Below are 6000 nucleotides of genomic sequence, written 5' to 3' on the forward strand. Positions count from 1 at the left end.
ACTCAGGTTCTAGATGAGATGTGTGCAGACAGAGGTGATACAACAACAATCGTGTGTGTTGACTGTTAACTCACCAATGCTTATTGGGTCCCCAGGTGTGCTATATAGTGTGTGAGGCATGAAGGAATATAGTCCTGACCTCTGGCTACTTGCAATTTTGGAACAAGATGGAAATACTCAGGTGACTAGTTACAATGTATTTAGCTGCCAGGTGAGTGATGTAAGAGTCCAGGAGAAGTCAGTGGGAGTTGAAGCGTCAAGGACATCTTCCAGGAGCAGTGGGGATTTGAACTAGGCGGTGAAGGAAAGGTAGCATTTAAATAGACAGAGAGAGAAAGCAAAGGGAAGAGAACATCCTGGCTGGAGAAGAGGGTGGCACCGAGAGCGGGCTGGAGTGGGGGGTTGGGTGACATGGTCGCGGGCGTCGGCAAGTGCAGAAGGAAGGGCAGCTGGGAGTTGTGGTAGACCGATTCAGTGCAGGACCTTTTATCTAAAGGGTCTCGGCAACACTGTGAGACAGATATTTTCACACCCATTTTAAAGATGAGGAAACCAAGTCTCAGAGGGTGCACATGGCATATTCAAGTCACACGGTTGATAATTAGAGGCCTGGACTGTCTACGTCTTTCTACTTAACCACTTGCTTCCTTTCAGACACAGATGGGAAGGTGGTACAGGTAGCATGGGCTGACTGGGTGTGGCTTCTGCACACACACACACACACACACACACACACACAATCACTGGGGGGCCAATTCACACTGCATATATGGCCCATCCTGCACTGTGTCTCCCAACCTCATTAGGACATGGGACCATCGTCATTTAGGAAACTTTTGCCTTTCAGTCTAGCCCAAGCTGTGCCATGCTCCATACCTCCTTTCAGGATTCAATAGAGGTATGGAAAGGGGAAAAAGAAATGTGATGCCTGAAACAAAATACCCCATCGAGCTGACCACTAAATAGCACTTAGACCCCAAGTATACACACAGCTGCTTTATGTAATGAAGGCTATAGACCATGTTCCTGGATATAAAATAACAAACCACATATAACGTTCTACATTGCTATGTAATTAGCACGGATCTGTGAGTGTGCGAGCTGACCAGGGTGAGGGAGGGGGGCTTGGGCCTCGAGCACAGTAAGCCGTGGAGAAAAGAACATGTGCTGTGGGGCCAGAAAGACTGGAGTTTGAACCTTGCTTCCTCTCTTTGTATCCCTAAGACCGTGGGCCACTTATTTAGACTCTGCAAACTTCTAATTCATATCTGTCAACAGGAGTAAAAGTATATGCCTGTAGAAAATGGTTGTGCCCTTCCTGTCCCTTCGGGGACATTTAGTGATAGCTGAAGACATTTTTGGTTTTCATTACTGGGAACGTGCTACTGGCAGCTAGTGGGTAGAGGCAGGGATGCTGTTAAGCATCCTACCGTGAGTAGGGCAGTTCCCACAACAAAGAATTAGCCCACCCAAAATATCAGTCATACTAAGATTGAAGAATCCTGCCTTACAGAATTGCTATTTCGAGGACATAATCTTTACTAACTTGTATTGAGAATTACTGTGTGCCCTGCACCATTCTATCACTTTATTTAACTGTGTTCCATCTCACTTGTTCATAGTCAATTGGTGAGGGAGATACTATTATTATCCTTATGTTACAGGTGCGGAAACTGAAGCCCAAAAGCTGCCCAAAGTCACACAGCCAGTTATCAGTGGAGCCAGGGTTTGCCACAAGGCAGTGTGGCTCCAGAGAAAGATGGAGCTCACGCTTAGCAGGTGCCTGCTTCAGAGACTGGTGCTTGGGAGTGATGGCGACTATCAGAGAGCATGAGAGGGGTTATTCATTCATTAATGCTTTGCATGTGTGTTGCGAGCCTAATCGATCTTGGTGCTAAAGAATTGGTGAACAAGATAGGTAGAGTCTTAGCTCACACAGACCTTACTTTCTAGTTAATGAAGAACAATAATAGAGAAGTAACCGTTACCCGTGGAGATAGTAGAAGTGATGGAGTGTCTGGTGAATTATGAGAAGTTTGCCAGGAAAAGATCTGGGGAAAGAACATTCCCAGTGGAGGGTGAAGCCCTAAAAGAGAAAGCCACGTTGGCGTGTTTAGGAAACAGAGAGAAGTCCAGCAAAGCCAGACGTGTAGGGCACAAGAACACATTTTTAGAACATGGTTCAGACTGTGTTGTGGAGGTGGGTGAGGACCTTCAGGGGTCCAGGAAGGGCACTAGGGCAGTACTTAGGGTGAGGATGGTGGTGGCTCTGTCCACGGAGCAGATTTGGATCATACAGAGTTAGAGCCAAAGGTGGCACATGTGACATGGGGGTGAGGGGGACAGGAATCAAGGAGAATGCTGAGGTTTTTGTCCCAAGCAGCTGGCTGCATTCACAGAGAGGGGAAGGCTGAGTAAAAGGAAGGTAACAAGAATCCAATTTTAGGTCATGTTGGATATGAGCTGCCTACTGGGGTCCATGTGGCAGTGCTGGGAGACAGCTTACAAATGAGCCTAGAGCTCAGCGGAGAGGTCCAGGATGGAAGGATCCCTTTAGGCTCCATTGCATAGGATGATATTTAAAACTAAAGGCTCATCGTGGGTGATGGGTATTGAGGAGGGCACCTTTTGGGATGAGCACTGGGTGTTGTATGGAAACCAGTTTGACAGTAAATTTCATATATTAAAAAAATAAGTAAAAATAAATAAAATAAAAAAAAAATAAAACTAAGGGCTCATCTGAAAGACAGAGATTGAGAATTAAGGAAAGCCTGCGTCTAAGCCCAGAGGACCTGATCATTTCTGGTTTGAGAGAGAAGCCTTCACCCAAAGCAACAGAAGTAGAAGAAATCCCAGGAGAGAGAGGTCAAGATATCCAGTGAAATAAACCAGGGAAGTGAGCATTAGATTTGACCACAGGAAGGTTGACAGGAGCCATTTCAGTGGACGGCCGGGGACAGAAGCTCAATGGGTTGAGAACAGAGAGGGAGGAGAGGAAGCAGCAACAACCAGTTCAGACAACTCCTTCTTGGGTTTTGTGGAGAAGGGTAAAGCAGTGGAGTTGCATAGGAACATAGAGTTCATGGAAAGACTTTTTAAAACATGAGTCTTATATCGTGTTTCTATGCTGGTATGAAGCATCTAGCCCGGAGGAAGGAACTTCCGGTTTTAGGGAGAGAGGGCTCCACTGGAGAAGGCCTTGATAAGCACTAGAGAAAGCAAGGGGCTTGAGATCCAGAGACAATGGGCAGGCTAATCCTTGTTAGGACATTTCATTCTGTTGTTTACACCAGGGAAGGCAGCAAGTATGTGAATGATGTGCATGGTGGATAAAGTCATTGTGAAGTAAATACTTGTACTTTCTCAGAGGAACATCAGCACCCTGACCTGGGCTACTGGTCAGCCTCTAGCCCTGACCACCGATCCAGACTGAACTCTGCCCCCTGGACTGAATATCTAATCCTATCAACCATCTCTCTTTGTTCACAAGGGAGCCCCTGGGAGAGCCCATGGATGACTCAACATAACCCATCTGTATAGCTGAAAAGAATGTTTGGGACAGACGTTCAGCCGCACCAGGCTTCATCAACAGATGAGGGCTGCCTTCAAGATAATCTCAAAAAGGGGAGTTCCCAGGACCTGTCAGAGGAGGGGCTGTTCTGAGTAGAACCATTTGTGTGGAGTGTCTGAACAGAAGGAGCCAAGAACAGAAGGCTATCACAGTGGACCAAAATTTGGAATGGGAGACCCAGGCTGAGGCAGGATAGAGAGATTATAGAGATTGTCAATAAGGACTCAAGCAGAGCTAAGTCAAGTGTAAATGGGTTAAGTGGGGCTATTGGTGGTTCAGCTAATTCTGGGAGCCCTGCGTGCTTATCCACTGTTTCCTTTTATTTGGGCCCTTGCAGGATCAATGTGGTTTGTGCAAGTCAATGTATACATTTCCCTGGTGATTAGGAGTTTGTAACTGCAAAATACGTGCTAGCTTAATCCCTCTAGATCTCAATTTCCTCATCTGTGAAGGGAAAACGATAGCAATGCGTAGCTCACAGATTGGCATGGGGGTCAAGCTGATGGATGTGAAAGCACTGTGTGTAAAGGGCTGTGAATATTACTTTTATGATTACTACTAATAATACCAATAAGAAGAGAACTCAAAAGTATTTCCTCTCCTAGGATAAACACTTTCATGGTCTTCCAGAATGTTATAAACGAGCATGACACCTGCTGTGTTTGATACTCCTTTTCATCTATCCCACCTGGATGCTGCTTATGACATCGAGTGACAAGAAGCTCACTACCTTGTGAGGTAGCCAATTCCACTTGTAAGCAACTCTTAGCACTCAGAAACTTCTACGTATTGAATCTGCATCTGCCTGCCTGAGGTATGCGTCTCCATACCTTATAACAGCCAGTTGCCTCGCTCCCATCCTTGGGATCACATGGAGCAAATATTCTCTATTTTCTTCATGATAGCTAGTGATACATTCACAGAGACCAGGTCACTCTGTGTCTCATTGTTCTTTCCTCCATTTCTTATATAAAAGATTTTGCTTCTTTCTACTGTCCTGATCACCATTTAAAAAATTCCTTGTGTCTAGAACGAATGTTGGTTCCAACATTCTACAGTTTTCTCATTCATTGTTTTACTAAGTCATTATTCATCTGACATCTACATGCTCAGGGATTGGAGGTTAAGAGAGACGAATTGATTTTCCAAGATCTTACAGCTGCCAAGCTATTCCGACTGTAACTCCTGTTCTTTCACTGCCTCCGTAGAGACGCAGTGGCCTTGGAATCCAGTCAACCTTCGTAGTGGCAGAGGCGCCCCCGATTAGTTGAATTTTCTGCCTCAGAGCTTTTTCTTAATCTGCCCAGAGTGTTTTAGCAGTCCCACCTCTCTCTTCTCCTCTCAAATCAGCAGCTCATGCTCGCGGTTTAGCCGAGTCAATGCCAACTGTTTCCTCACGGTTCTAGATCCTTTTTCCTCCAGACTTCCAGACATACCACAGCTGGAGTGGTCACTGTTTCCAGCTATAACACAAAACATTAGCTCAGGGCTGGGAAAACAGGAGTTCTTAAGGCAGTGAAGTCAAAGGATTGTCACATACAAAGGGAGAGAGTATGGCTAGATAGAAGCTTCATGAGGGTAGAGACCGTGTCTGTGTTTTTCGTTTAACTTTGTGCATAGCTCATGTTCCTGATGGCTGCTACGACTACTTGGTAACATACTAGAGCACTCCACTGTCAGGCATTTAAAGAAATGTGAGTTGGGAGAGTTCCAGCTGTTTTCCCTCCTCACCAGCACTTAACCTTGCCCATTTTTGTAATTCTAGTCATCCTTGTGGGTGTGAATGGTACCTCATTGTGGTTTTAATGTGTGTTTCCCCCATGACTAGTGATGTTCAGCATCTTTTCATGTTCTTATTTGACATTCTTACTTAGTGAATCCTTTGTTCAAATTTTTTGCTCGCTTATTACTGTGCTATTTGACTTTTTACTGGATTGTGATGGCTCTTTCCATATTCTGTTCACAAGTCTTTTGCCAAACATAGTTGTGCAGATATTCTCTCCCAATATATGGCTTGCAGTTTGATTTTCTTAAAAATGCCTTTGGGAGAGCAAATATTTTTAATTTTTAGGAAATCTAATTTATCAATGTTTTTGTTTGTTTTATAAATTGTGCTTTTTGTTTCATATTTAAGAATCTTGGCCTAATCCATGGTCACTAAGGCTTTCTTTCCTTTGTTTACTCCTAGAAGTTTTACCATTTTAGGTTTTAGAGTTAGGTCAGTGATCCATTTTCTATGAGGTGTGAAATAAGAATCAAGGGCTGCTGCTTCCTTTTTTTTTCTTTTTAGAAATGAATATCTATTGTCCCAGTACCATGTGTTGTAAAGATTATCCTTTCTATATTGAATTGCCTTTGCACCTTTATAAAAAAGCATTGGTTACTTATATGTGGCCCTATATTTAGAACTCTCTATTCTGTTCCATTGA

The sequence above is a fragment of the Panthera leo genome, chromosome C1 (genome assembly GCF_018350215.1).
Source record: "Panthera leo isolate Ple1 chromosome C1, P.leo_Ple1_pat1.1, whole genome shotgun sequence".
Classification (NCBI taxonomy): domain Eukaryota; kingdom Metazoa; phylum Chordata; class Mammalia; order Carnivora; family Felidae; genus Panthera; species Panthera leo.